At 47.5% G+C, this 15,530-nt stretch overlaps 1 pseudogene; it reads left to right on the top strand.

Annotated features, from left to right (window-relative positions):
- LOC149328879 (uncharacterized) overlaps positions 1-14,051 on the top strand; it is a 115,643-nt pseudogene extending 101,592 nt beyond the window's left edge.
- The last annotated feature ends 1,479 nt before the right edge of the window (positions 14,052-15,530 follow it).

A 15,530-nucleotide genomic window follows, 5' to 3' on the forward strand; every position in this document is an offset into this window, starting at 1 on the left:
CTAGCTCAGAATTTGGAATCCGAAATGTTAATTGAAATTCGCACCTTGATACACATTGCTCGAACAAGCGCGGAAGCATTTATAGAAGCTCGAAAGTTTTATAATCAATCGCGTAAGAGCGTCTGTATTAATTGCAAAAACCAGATAACGTATTGCCGCTAACTTAGGACCCAAAAAAGGAAAGTTCCCACAACTTATCTTGTCAACGATCCCTCAACCATAATATCCATACATGTATTTAGCTGTGATTTACTACACCTGTGTCTCCAGTTGTAAATAATACTTAAATATTCCCTGTCTTGTTTGTTCTCCTTTAGAAACACTTGCAAAACCTGTTTCGTTTGCGGTTAAATTCTACGGGGAACAGAAGAAAAAATTTTGTACGAGCCCAGCGATGAGAGTGCATTATCCCATGTTTTTGAGAATAAAGTTCAGACACACATCCTGCATATATCCCTCCCCCTCACCTCCAATAGCCAATTGCACGATTTTCTCATAAATATCCCATCCAAAACAATGTTCGAACTGATTGCCATCGAGTCGCCTCCTTTAAGTCACAAAGCATCGCGCCATTCGGGACGTCTCTCTCTATATAACGAATTTCCTTCAGTCTATTTCTATATTTTCAGCGCACTTCTTCAAACCGTAACAAGCGCTGAAACTAGTGAGATGAAAGTGATACAACAGCATCGTAATTCTTCCGTAAGCTGTGGTACCTCATCACTGGTCACAGTTATACATTGCACAACACTGTCCGCTTTAGCCAGGTGATGCTTTGCTCATATATTCAGTTAGCGGAAAGCAGTGAAATGTAATTTGCCCATAAGCTCGCTGCAACAAAATATACCTCCATCGAACTGCTAGTCAAAGCTGATTAGGCTATGTTTTGCATTTTCAGCCTTGCCCTTTGCTATTCAAATGTCCTTGATTGTTCCAGTAAATTCTTCGTCACACACGCATCCTATCCATCATTCAGAACTGCTACACACTAGAACACTGAATTACCCTTCAACTGGCCTACTGTACTCTACAATTGTGAAATCAAAATATTAACGCTAAAGCACTCCTCTGCAGATGTTAAGAAAACGGGACCTCATAGTGTGTAGAAAAATCGGTGACCGCGAAGAGAATAATATAAAACTTCAAATTTACTTCTCTCAAAGCAAGTTCAAATTTGAGACTCAGAGTTGCATGTACTGTTGAAGGGTGGACATTACAATTTGGTTTAACTGCCTTTCTATCGGGATTGAAATAATAGCTAGAAACAAAACGAACAGTGTTACAGACTCTTACAGAATTGGACAGAGTTATAAATTCTAATATTGTATTTTCTGTCGCCGACTAACAAGCATTTCATCCCGCATAACAACCGCCAGCGTAAAGGCTTGGAAAGCAACCACCGCTTCCTTCGAAGGAAATTATGTCTTCCGGTTCTCGGAATTTCCCCAGAGTCAAGCTAGGATCGGCTTACGAAAACACTCAGAGCGCACGAAGCAACGGCCACGAAAAGGAAGCACTAAGAGGAATATGTGTTGTACTGAATGTTTTGCCCTCCACCGCGAACAAGGTCCAAGAAGTGAACAGCCCGCTAGATTGGATGAATTTTTTCTATTTTTGGCCGTTTAATGGAGATACTTTCCGCCATTCTGCGTGGGGCTCAGTTGGTGAAATGAAAAAGCTACAACAGAAAGCAATTCAATGCACAACCGAAGCGTTGCAATGATTTTATTTCCTGACTTCTTATTTTGCTTAACCATGCGCAAACGCTTATTGCACTTGTGTTGGTTACAGACTTATTTTTCGGTGAAAGAAGAATCAGTAACAGAATGAGCGAAGCGTAGACAGGCCTCCCAAGAGATGTGTATGCAGGATGTTTTGTTTCTGGTGTTTTGTTTTTTTTTGGGGTGGGAGGGGGATGAGGGCACAGGGCTCCTCACTTAAGCCCGTTTTCCTGTAGAACCACCATCTTCATTTGAAACTAATTCGCCCATTGCAAACAAGCATAAAAAATTCCTGACTCCGCAAGTGAATCAGATATGTTCAATTGTAACGTTACAGTGCTATTTCTGAATTTCAGATCGCCTCATTTGTGTGAGAATAATTAGAACAGACCTCCTTGTTTGTGTGTAAATAAATAAAACTGAACACTTTAGTTATGCATTTCCTGTTTCCTGAACAATGTGGAATGGCTGCTGTGGTTTGCTTGCATTTGTGTCGGCCTCGTTCAGTTAATATTTCATTGTATGCGAGCATCCTGAAAGATTTCTCCCTAACGGCGTGGTTCAGATATTGCCTGGCCGGAAAACTAACGTCTTGGCTGCTAGGCGGCATTCCTGTGGCCGGCTACAAAAAGGTTTGGTTTGGTTCATGGGGTTTAACGTCCCAAAGCGACTCAGGCTATGAGAGACGCCGTAGTGGAGGGCTCCGGAAATTTCGACCACCTGGGGTTCTTTAACGTGCACTGACATCGTACAGTACACGGGCCTCTAGAATTTCTCCTCCAAAGAAACTCAACCTCCGCGGCCGGGATCGAACCCGCGTCTTTCGTGTCAGCAGCCGAGCACCATAAACACTGAGCCACCGCGGCGGCACCCATCAGCAAAATAATAAAAGCCCAAACCTTCATTACGTGTCTTTGCATGCTGAGCGAGAGACGTATATCGTCGTTTTTATATTAGTGCACCAGTAGAAAAAATAGAACACAAATATTGATAATATCCCGTACATATTCTAAATGCAATCTGTGCACCGTTTCCAGAGGAGTCCCAGCGAAAATATGAGAACTTAGCGACCAGTGCATTGGTTTCTTCCTAATATACTTTCTTGTGTTCTCAGTGAACTGAACAGGTTTCCAGCAAACTGACAATTTGTATGAAGATTACAAAGTACATTTATACTGCGACAACAAAGTTAAAATAGAAACTTCTACAGCCCGGCCTACTAGCTTAGCGAAAAAATTTGCAATTGCTGTTATAGCTTCGGTTTAGCAATATAGCCCTCAATTTTGCTGAGGCAACACCGTCAGGCAGCTCATTCCACCGCCCATGTCGGTACCTCCGCATTGAATGGTAACCTCCCTCAGTCTTTTTCCCGTGGCAGTCTCCTTCCACGTCTTCTGCTTTTGCCGTAACTTCACAAGCCGCTACGCCATCGGTCGTTTCCGAGTCTCGCTCTCTCTTTCGTCTAACACTTCCTCACCCACTGCTCTTCCTAACATGCAGAGGAGATATCCCTCTGCCCACATCTACCTGTCATGGTTGCCAGGTGGAAACTAAATTGAATTGAAGGAAATATATTATTCAAAATTTATTTATCACCTGCAACTCGTAGCCGGTGGATCTTGAATTATTTTAATTTGATTATTCATTGAAAACTAATATCAAAAATAATTCGGCCTCACGCCTGACGTTGCAGATTGCGTAGTAGACTAGGGCTATATATAAAAACAAATGAGTTTACAGCTTTCGTTGTCAATCAGAAGCATTATAACTTGATTTATTCTGTTTTTCTTTTAATGCCTTAGCACTCCATCTTCCACTCAGGAGCTTACCGTGTGAGGTCGTTGTGTGCGCCTTCCGGGATCTTTCGTTTATGCTGTATTCAGTTAAACGTCCGAAAGAGACTCGGGCTATGAGGGACACCGTAGTGAAGGGCTCATGAAATTTAGGCCACCTGTGGTTCTTTAATGGGAACTAACATACCAGAGTACACGAGCATCTAGATTTCGCCTCCATCGAAATTTGACCGGCGCCTGCGGCGTTGTAGGGAAACTAGCCCCGGTGTCCCTCCTGAAAGTACGTGGTCCCCGTAGGCGACAGGTTGACCGCAGAGGCGGCATGATCCTCTGACATCATCACAATCTTCCCACTCGATAGTGAGGAGGCTGCCCAACGTGGGAGGTCGCGCATAATGATTAGTCGCGATAATTTGCTCAGGAAGAACAACCAAGGTCTCACAAGTCTCACCGGTGGTAGCACGCGCAATCGCAGGGCAGTGGCGCATCGCTTAAGAGCTACACCACTGCGATAGGAGCGGTATTTGGACTCGCTGCGGTCTATGAATGTAAAGACAAGAACGAAGTCATCCGCGATAATTACGTTAATGGGCTAATGCGCTTACATAAACATTAGGCATTAACCCATTAACGCTGTCGTGGCCTACACTTAAGGCGCAGCTTAAGGGCCTCCACCAATTTTAATCCGCTAGCACGAAGCCCCCCCCCCCCCTCCCTCATTCTACGGTTTCGCCCATCTTCGTCTGACGCCTGCTTCAACCTGAAAAATGAGCCTCGACCCGAAACCGAAGGGAAAGCTAAAGTTCTATAAATGAACAATGAAAATTCGTTTTGATGAAAGGAAATGACGGAGTGACTGTCACACATGTCTCGGTAAACACCCGAGTCGCGCCGTAAGGGAATGGATAAAGGAGTGAAAGAAGAAAGGAAGAAAGAGGTGTCGTAGTGGAGGGCTCCGGAATAATTTAGACCACCTGGGGATCTTTAACGTCCACTAACATCGCACAAAACATGGATGCCTTTTGCAATTCGCCTCCATCAAAACGTGGCCGCCGCAGTGGGATTTGAAACCGGGTACTCCGGCTCAGCAGTGCAGCTAGCTCGCATCTGGCCTAACCGTGTTAAATTGCCTGTGATACTTTTCATGCTTCCAAGAAGGAAACATTGCCAAAGAACTGCTTGATCTGAAAAACAATGAAACTGTTAGCAGTCGTTTCCGGTAAAATGGGTGTACGTCTGAGGTAGTGCGGTATGATTTTCTTTCTTTCGTTATTTGAATCTATTTTTTTTTAAACTGACGGTTCGGTGTGCTGCATACCAAGCAAAATTTATGGCAAATAGATATTTTCTTCGACCGAAGGCAGTCTCGCTATTTCTGTGCATGTGCCAGGCAGGCAACATCAGCGAAAAAACATGAGGTGAACTATTGGTTACTTTGGACAGTTCCTTAAATACGCAAATACTCTGTATTCAGAAATTCTATGTTAAGTTTGCTCCATTCACACTCCCGAGACCCGCCGGTTGCAGGAACTCGAATGTTCGCTTTTATGACTGCCTGGAGACGCCGCTCTTTTCAAGGTCGTGTGTGTTTCTTCGCTTCGGGCCTCGGTATTGCCCCGAATTTTAGCCCTTATTATCCGGGGTTTACCCATGTTGTTGAGTTGCCGACTGCAATTTATTGTACCAAATTTTATTCACCGGAAAGAGCTTGGCAAGAGGTCGCGTTAAGTGGTCGAAAGTACGCAGCCCTCGACGACTTTGTCAGCCCACTCCACCGCCAAAACTTGCGTTCTGGGGTTAGAGCTAGCCAGCATGGTCTCCCACCGCTCGAGAGAAGTAGCAGTAACTAGATCACCCGGAGGTGGCTGCATTTTGCAGTACCACAGGATGTGATCATAGGTGGCTCGCTGGCCACAGTGTTTACAATTTGGGTTGTAAAGATCTGGATAAATGTGCGCGAGGAGTGATGGGGTGCGTATCGATCTCGTCTGTAGACGACGCCACGTATCCTCTTTTTCTTCAGTCAGGCTTTTGTCCGGAGGGGGGAAAACTCTCCTCTCTAGTTTAAAATGATTGCCGACTGCGAGGCAGATAGACAAGAAAAAATTTGATTTTATAGAAGCATGCGCCTTTTACGCGGATTGGCAATAAAGCAAGGCATCGAGTTCTTCTAAATAAATCGGGAAAGTGGAAAGCAGCTGCCAGCTCGCGTAAACTCATAAAACTGAATCGCGAACAAGCAGAACTACTGATGCTGACAGAGCTTGAATATCAGCCTCAATGCGAGCAGTACTGAGCTGCAAAGAAACGAACAATTTTTTAGTACGTTGTATCTACTTCCTCAAACGGCAGCATTTTTAAAGACCTTTGTAATTTTGAAACCAAAAATGAGGTACGTGAATACATCTGGCTGCAATCGTTCCCAATTTCACCGAAGGATTCGTGCAGTTCCACCGCTTTTAAAAACCTTGCAGTGCTCATAACAGAGAGCCGTTTTTCGATGCTCTAAAAGAATACGGGAATTTCATTCCTCCAAAACCTAAAAAACTTTTTTGGATTTATTTTACGCACCATTCCCCCTCAAGCAATCAAAATAAATATTTTGTCACCTCCTGCTCTGTGTATTAGGAGGATCATAAGCGGACGTGAAGAGGCCATAACAAAGGGTCAAGGTTGCTCCTTATTTGTGCATGTCTTACCCACGCGATATATCTAGAGCGAGGAAACTTCACGTGTATCCAACGAAAAACACGTTCTCTATTATAGAACCACTGCAGTGCACGTGGGTGGCATGGCTGTATCATTATGCACGCGTTATTAGCGAGGGACTCGATGCGCCATTCCGAACCACATTTGCGCCAACGGGAATAGGTTTTCAGCACGTGCTGACGGTTTATGAGCCGTAAACAGGTTCCTCGCACAAATGCGGGTGCTTCATCGGTAAGCTAACGCCGCCCAGCCAGTCTGCTCCCTGGTGGATGCGTTCGCCCGAATGCCCGGAATAACTGATTTCTCGACCTGGCAAAAACACCTTACAAAAGCAGGCTGCAATGGCGTTGGCTTTTGCATTCCTTGTGCTTGTGTAAGCGCCTGTCGCAAACGCGCATAGATATCCGGATTCGTGAAAGCTAGGCAGAAATTTTGGGCGCTACCCTCTCGCATTCCGGTGGTAGGCGCTACTTGTGCCGTTAAATTGTAGTAGGAAGATAGGTGAAGAATGCTTATATTCATTAGCACTTTGCTGCTTTGTATTCTTACCGATAATAGGTCTGCAATTTTTGCCAGACTAATTTTTACGGATTGGAGGAGTGATGAGCGCTTCGTGTGGAAGGAGATCTTGACTGAAAAGCCTCATTACGAAAATATTTAATTGCTGTCCATTTATAGAATATCTTTCTTTTAAAGACATTCAAGTTTAGTCAGATAACATGACCATTTCTTACCATATTTTGACGTCTAGAAACTGATAGAGTCTGCTTTTGTTCTATTTTTCATATGTGAAGAACAACTCGTGTTGCTTTACTTTAATCACTGTCAGGACACTTCGGAAATGTGTCCGAAAGTAGACTATTGTGTTTATTTAGGACAAACGTGATTCTTTGTTGAGCGGCTTTTTTGCGAAATACTTTTGGGTGATAATAATGAAACAAATTAAATGGAAGCCAAGGAATATGAATCCTGCTGCATAGAGGCCGCAGAAAAGTTATCGGAAGCGCATGTGCTCGAGAACTTGTTTGTATTCAGGGATAAAAAATAGCAAGGGCATGCTTCCGTATGTATTGCAAGGTCCAAATCCCGACAATCAACCATTAAGTTTCTAGTGAATGTCAAGGCAACGAATCGGTTGCTACTACTACAAAAATAATAGGCTTTAATACTAGGAAGCAGGGACCACGGAGGTTCTTTTGTTACGGTTGTTGAAAACTGCGCTTTAAGAGCATGAAAATTAAAGATCTAATTGGCTGAGCCACTGCAATGAAATTGGTATATATCCAGTGGAACATGTTGTATTCCTAGGCGGAACGGAAAATATAGTAATATCTGCAAAGTCAGCGCTGAGCGATAAAGGAATAAGAGAGCGAAATCGTTTCTGAGTAGCCGTACCGAATGGCTCCATAATCATTGTTCACAGATTCCCTCATGATACGATGAGCGCTCACGATCCGCATGGTACGGGAGACACCGTATAGAAGCGCTCCAGAAATTTCGACCACCTGGGGTTCTTTAACGTGCACCGACGTCGCCCGTGTACTGTGCGATGTCAGTACACCCTAAAGAACCCCTGAAGCCCTTCTGAAGCCCTTCACTACGGCGTCTATGATAGCCTGATTCGCTTTGGGACGTTAAACCTCGGAAATTAAACCAAATCAAATTTCTTTACTCGTTAGCAGCCTCTTTACTGCTCCTTACTTTTCACTTTTCACTTTCATGTCAAAGAGAATTGCTATTAAGACGCAGTTCATTAAAATAACCGTACTGCTCTATCTTTTAAAGAAATTCGATATTGTGGTTTATGGTAGTGTCCTCCGAAATAAAAGGGGCATGGAACTCCGCCAACATTTAGACTGGAGACAACAAAATGTCCACCAGGCATGCCACCGCCGATCTGACAGCTGCTAGCGGTTGGCCGCGCCTGCAGCGTATGTTGAGGTCGTACCAAAAAACTGGCTTCCGCGCCCGCGCTATTATTTTGTTTGTTTTAATTGCTGGCTCTTCGCCTGCGGTCGTCTCGCTGTTGCGTGGAGACTTTCCATGCACAGTGGGAGACTGAAACTTTGCTTAAACGCCCGAAGTGCTCAATAGCCTACAATGTGCACATGACAGCAACGCATTAGCGGATTAGTCAGAGGCCGCGTTAGCAGACGGCACTTATTGGATTTGTGTTGCGCTGGAGTAGCTCACCGGGCTTTAGCGGATAAGAGTGGAAGTTTAACAGTGTGTTCCGTTTAATGCGGTAAGTGGAACACTAGGTTTCGTGGAATTTTAATACAGGGCTCAATGTATAGCCAAGCTTGTGCGACTGCAACCGACGAACGTGTCCAAACGTCGTGCTGGTTGTTACTATGGGCGGAACAATGGCGTTCGCTTTTCGCAAAAACAGTCCATTCAATTTTGGTCGTGATACTGACTCAGCAGACGGTGCATTCACATCTTCGTCGTTTGAGCTTATAAACTATGCATTTCGGCGGGCATAGCTTTGCAACTTAGATAACAGGGTACCGGAATTTTAAGACCCGCATTGCGACGTCATGGCGCCGCAAACTGCCAAATATCGAGCGAATAAATATTACGTGGGGTGTTTAAATATCGGTATGTGATGGCGATGCCTTAGCACTAGGATTTGTGCTTGCATTTGTTGTTTCCTTGACATTTTCCATCGTCTATTCTTATTTTCTTATATTACTCTTATAAATATTTTTTCTTAGTCACCATACATTTTTAAACTGATTTTTTTTTAGCTTTCCTCAAGGCACCTACCTTCCGGTATGTCCATTCTCCTTTAAAGGTGCCTAAGGAAGATTTCTCTCTGTCTTTTTTTCTAACCGCCAACCATGGCAAGTTTACACAACGCTCACCAAGTCGCTTCCGTTTCTTTACGATGGGGCTTCTAATTTCAACACAACAATAACGCCGTTCTGAATTGAGCCGTGCTTAGATACTCAAAGTAGCACTGTACCGTGATCTTTACAAATTTTTTAAAGTTAGTTTCGCAACTTACCCGTCGTCTTCGGCGATGTATGTGCATGAAAGAAAAAAGTTAATGTGTTGTTCTGAATGAAGAGGTTGTTCCCATATGCAACGGAGAGCACAAAAAGACGACGAAACGTAGCAGCAGTTAGTGGCTTGACTTTCTGCCTTCACTGGCGGGGCTGTTTCCGCGTATAGCAGCACGTACATACGTGATATGGGTTGACATCGCGGCTCTCCGTTATTACCCGCTTTAGACGCGTCATATATGGCCGGGTAGTTCGGGCACAACTTACCCGAAACGTCTTCTGCTGTGCAGGCGTCTGATACTGCACGGCAACTTTGTTTATGCCCAAGAACATGCTTGGGCTGGGTTGAGCATTGTAAGAGCCTATCGAGTACCTTAAGAACAGCGTCAGGCCTCAGCTTGGACAGCTTCATTCAGAGCATTCAGAGCAAGAAGGGGTCGTGGGATGGGGAGGAGGGTTGGGTCGTGGCCGGTATTCTGATTCCGAGGGAGTCCTGGATATACCGACCTGTGGAGGTTTGTGTGAGCCTGATGTATTGGGGCTGTCGGTGGGCCTCCACCAGTTCCCCGATCGTGTTGTGGAGGCCCAGACCTGGTAATCTGTCTGTGGGTGTGTTGAGGGGAAGATCAAGTGCTACCTTGAATGCCTTGCGAATCAAACCATCCAAAGCATTTATGTCATGTTTGGATAGTTGTAAGTATGGGGTAGTGTACAGCACACGGCTGAGGACAACGGCGTGAATGAGGCGACATAGGTCGCGGGTCTTCATGCCTCTGTGATGTCCGGAAACCCTTCGAATGAGGTGCGATATCGCGCCTACAACCTGCTTGAGATTCTTGAGCGTGGTGGTGTTTTTGCCATCGTTCTGGATGTGCAGACCCAATACACGGAGGGTGCCAACTTTAGGTACCGGGTCACCATTCAATTCAACAATGGGGGACTGGGGACAGCGGTGGTTCTTAGGACGGATGAGGAGCAGTTCGGACTTCTCTGGGGAGCAAGACAGTCCGATGGTCCGTGCATAATTTTGGGTGAGTGTGGCTGCTTCCTGTAAGCTGTTCTATATGTCTCCGTCACTGCGGTGGGTGGCCCACAGGGTGATATCGTCGGCATAAAGTGTGCTTCAGATGGGGAATAGTTGCCAATTTTCGAGCGAGGGGGATGAGGGTAATGTTAAAGAGAAAGGGGGAAAGGACAGACCCTTGAAGGGTGCCGATACTCTGAAGCGTGTAGGAGGGGGAAGACAAAGCGCCGAAGTGTATCTCAGCTGTGCGGTCAGTGAGTAATGCTTGAATGTAGGCATACGTGCGCACACCCACATTCAATGGGGATAGGGCAGTCATGATCGCCTGATGTTCAATGCGATCAAAAGCTTTGGAAAGATCGAAAGCTAAGACTGCCTTGGTGTGACCTGGAAGAAGCGGATCAAAAGGGTTGTGAGTGATTTGCAGCATGGCGTCCTGTGCGTATAGATGGGGGCGGAATCCCACCATGCTATGCGGGTAAAGATTGTTGTCCGCCATGTGACTTGTGAGTTTCGCTAACACAACATGCTCGAGAACAATGGTCCGGGTACTGCCGCGCAGACGCCGCCACCCGTCAATACATATCCTGAACATATACTGCCCTCCGCATAAGCCGCGCGTAACTTTCAGTGAAATCTTCCTTCGCGCGATCAGAATGGCAGCCATAAAGCCTTAGTGATCGTTGGAGACTTCAATGCTCCCAGCCTTCATTGGGGATACCACTTCGAAAAGGCAAGGGGACGTAAGCTGGCGGAGCTCATCTCTACCCTCAGCCTCACGTTGCTCACGGACCGGGCATATCCCGCCCGAGTGGGGAATCCGGTAACCCACGACACGTGTCCTGACCTTTCTCTCGTCAGAAATGCTAGAGAGGCTGCCTGGGAGAACTTAGGGGATTCTCTACGCAGCGATCACTTCTTTCTCCTGATTACACTCTTGGCAAAGGCAGCGCGCAAAAAATGAGGTCAGGCCAAGCTGACCGACTGGCACAAATTCCGAAATCACACTATCCCTCACGTCTTATTTTCCGGCGGCTACGCGGACTGGGCCAACCACATACACAATATTCAGAAACAATACGTCACAACACTACCAACCACCGAAGAGATCCCCGCAGTGGACACCCACCTCTTGCATTTGTGGGAGGCGCGCCGGAGCTGAACTAAACGGTTGAAAAAGCTGAAAAGTAATCGCAAACTACGCGCCCTCATAGCCAGTTTCACAGAGCAGGCTGCAGCGTATGCTGCCGAACTCTCATACTCAAATTGGATAGCACGCTGCGACGCCCCAGCAAATCAGATGAGCTCGAAGGGGACGTGGCGTCTCTTTCGCAGTCTAATCGACCCCTCCCAAACGAGATGGGAGACGCAAAAGCAGCTCCGGCGGACTCTGCAAGGGTTCCAAGGTACAACGGCACAACTTGTGGACACTCTGTGCGACAGATATTTCTGTCGTACGGAGGACCCGCCTGGGCCTGAGTACATGTACTCTGGCAGGCCTAATGAAACACTCGATGCCCCTTTTGAGTTGCACGACAATAAGGCGGCCTCCGCAGAAATGCGCCGGGGTATGGCGCCTGGACGGGGCCACATAACAGTGAACCTGTTGGAGAACCTACCGGACTCAGCCTACTTTCATTTATTAGAATACATCAACCAGATCTGGGGCGGGCGTCTACTCCCTCCCCAGTGGAAAATGTCACTTGTGACGTTCATCTCAAAAACAGGTAAGGCCGTGAATACAGACAACCTGAGTTCCATATCACTGACCTCGTGTGCGGGCAACCTTATGGAGACGATGGTACGGGATCGCCTCTCTGCATACCTGGAGAGTAAGGGCTTCTTTGCAGTCACCATGTTCGGGTTTCGCCCCCACATGTCTGCAGAGGACGTCCTCCTCCAGCTGCACAGGGATGTAATACAACCCACAACTATGCAACACAATGGCAAAGCCATCCTCGTCCTTTCTCTGAAAGGGATTTTCCACAATGTTAAACACGGTAGCATCCTTGCCAAATTATGTTCTACCGATTGTGGGGCTAGGGCCTACGCTTATGTAAGAGATTTCTTGACTAATCGCCAGGCCTTTCTTCGGATTGAGGGTGAGGAATACGGCCCTTACATGATGGGAACACGGGGTACCCCTCAGGGTGCGGTGTTATCACCGCTCCAGTTCAACATAGCTATGATGCGGTTCCCAAGCCAAATGGCCCGGGCGGAAGGCATCCAACACGCGTTATATGCAGATGACATTACAATCAGGACCACCGATGGGAGCCTTGGGGACATGGAGGACCGCCTTTAGCAGGTCGCTTCCGTAGTCAATGCGTATGCTATTGACTGTGGGCTCCAATGTGCTCCAGTGAAATCAGAGCTTCTGCATATCAGAGCGAACCCAAAGGATATGACAGCAATACACATCTCTCTGTCAGGAGGCCCTATTAGAGAGGTGGAGCACCTCCGTATTCTGCGCCATCTCATTCACCACACACTCATACCGGACTCCACTACTGTGAAGCTCAAGATAGTAGGCGAACAGGTGGGGCGCATTATCCGCCGCGTTTCCAACGAGCGGGGCGGCCTGCGGGGCAGGGACACGCTTCGGCTCGTCTATGCCTGCGTTGCTAGCCGGATCCTCTACGCCGTGCAATATCTCCGCTCTACTAAGCAAGACGAGGCGCCAATAGACGCCATCATCGGCAAGGCAACCAAGCGAGCCATGGATCTCCCAGTGGCTACATATAATGCCAAACTCAAGGCATTGGGGGTGCTAAACTCCTACCAGGAGCTGCGGGAGACCCACCTCGTGAACCAAATACACGCGCCTCACGCAGATGGCCCCTGGGCGCCGCCCGCTAAACCATGTACACATCAAACACGACTGCACTCCAAAGGAAGCGGAGCGTTCCCAGTACTATGGCGCCATATACTCTGGGTCTCCCCGCTCCCCCGTAACATGGACACCGACATGCACGAAAACAGCAGACAAGCGTGGACTCGGGCTCTAGAGAGACAATACGGCTCCCGACCCGGTGTATATTATGTAGACGTAGCAGGGTCATCGCCCACTGGATTTTACACCGCCGCTGTCGTTCACCAGGAAATGCACGTTGATGGACTCTCATTTCGAGCCCCAAATTGAATGCGAGCCGAGGAAGTAGCGATAGCGCTTGCTGCCGCCAACGTCCATTCGAGAATCATCATCACGGACTCCCGAAAAGCATGTGATCATTACTTGGCAGGGGAGATCTCCCCCTTAGCTGCTTGTATTCTAAGACGGAGTGCCACTGATCCAACACCAAAAAGAATGATTTGGGCTCCTGGCCACCAGGGCTAACGAGGGAATGAGGCCGCTGACGCGGCTGCCCGAGCGCTTACTCACCGGTTTCATCATCCCAGCTCCTCTGGCTCAGGGACTAACCAGCCGCCGCTGCGATTCAGGGAAATAATAACGCATTATAACGACAACAACCGCCTTTTCCCGGCCCCTGCAAAGCGGCTGAGTAAGAAGGAGGAGCGACCCTTAAGGCGCCTGCAGACAGGTACCCTACTCTGTCCGGCAATCATAAAATATTACGATCCTAACACGGATGGGCGATGCCCGCACTCTGGGGAAACCTGTGATATCTTCCACATGGTGTGGGCATGTACTCAGAATCCCCACCTCCCTCCTTCCCCTATCTCTTTCCGAGAGGCACGAGAGACTGCCCTGCTCAACTGCTCATCGCTTGAGTCCCAAAGAGCTCCGGTGAAACGGGCGAGAGACCGGGTCTTGTCATGCGCTCTCAAGGACTAGGGACGCCGACCATGTAGCGGGGCCACTCTGTGGCTCCCAAACTCCATTTCACCAAATAAATGTTCTCACCACCACCATCGCGGAGGCCACAGGGGTCCCGTACTAGGGATCCCTCCAAGTGATTGCATGCGCCGAGCCCTTCAGTCCCGGTCCAAGCAGGACCTCTCTTGTACATATGTTAAATAAATGTTTTGCACCACCATCACCCCCAAATAATAAAGATGAATTCGCCTTCATGGGACCATTAAGAGCTAGCAATTTTGCAGCGCTATGACCATCAGCTTAATATTGTCCACTATCAGGAAGGGAAAACAGCCTCACCGCCCGATACGTGCAGGAGCAAATTTCTATAGCTCGCAAAGAAAGACATTCTCGTTAAGAATAATAATAATAATAATTGGTTATTGAGGAAACGAAGACAGCGCAGTATCTGTCTCACACCTCGGGTGGGCAACTGGACCGCACCGTAAGAAAAGGGAGGAAGATGGGAGTAAAAGAGGAAAAAGAAAAGAGGATTCTCGTTAAGAACTTTTGCCTCGCAAACACCACGTACGTTATCGTCGTTCTCAAATGCCTTTGAGGAGAAAATACGCAGGTCTCGGATGACGACCCGACTGCTAGGTAATCCTTGTTTATCTGCGAGTAGTACTTTCAACTCAAGTACTACAGGACACCGCTATCAACCGATGCCGCACGTTACGTAAAATACCTGTTGAGGTTTTCAGCGACTAATACTACCTACTAAGCCAGCAGGAATTCTCATGTTAATCCCATAACCAACCAACCATTTCAGCAGATCGGCATGGAACTCCTCGACCTCTTACGAGTCTTTCGAAAACAAAAGTGTATATGCGGCGGCTGCCTACCTCGCCTAGGGCGCCAAAGCAAAAGCACAGCCGAAACTGCAGAGCAGCAGAAACATCGACACTGTTTCGTGGAACGTAGCCTGCAGTGACATGACCTCCCTCCTCCCGAAGTGCTAATTACGAACAGCGAAACAGCGTTTACGGCAGAGATGACGCAAGTCATCCAGCGCTACAATCTGACCAGCTGTGGAGGACCGTCATTGCTGCCATTTTCTGCCCATCGACGTTTGTGACGAGTGTTCCTGCTCATATTCAAATATTGTAATCTCACCTATTGTATGTAACCCACCCCTTATGTAATACCGCGAAAGGGCTCTTCAAGGTCATAAAACGAAACGAAAAGAACCGACAGTCCTCCACCCACAAATGCTCCACTGAGCGCTTGAGCGGACATCGCCGACTTGCACGACATGCCGACTGAGAATATACTACCCGGAAGGTCGTGCACTCCCCTCAGCTACAAAGCCGCAGTGGAGAAGACAACCCAGATGACACCTTTTTCGCTCGTCCACGGCATGGAGGCAGCCAGCACGCTCAATGTAAAGCTCCGAAAGGTGACGGGAGGAGAGAGGCTTGACGCCAATGCCTCCCTTCGACATCCCAGAACAAAGCC

This window comes from Amblyomma mixtum, chromosome 9, assembly GCF_055824585.1.
Source record: "Amblyomma mixtum isolate Tamu chromosome 9, ASM5582458v1, whole genome shotgun sequence".
Taxonomy (NCBI): Eukaryota; Metazoa; Arthropoda; class Arachnida; order Ixodida; family Ixodidae; genus Amblyomma; species Amblyomma mixtum.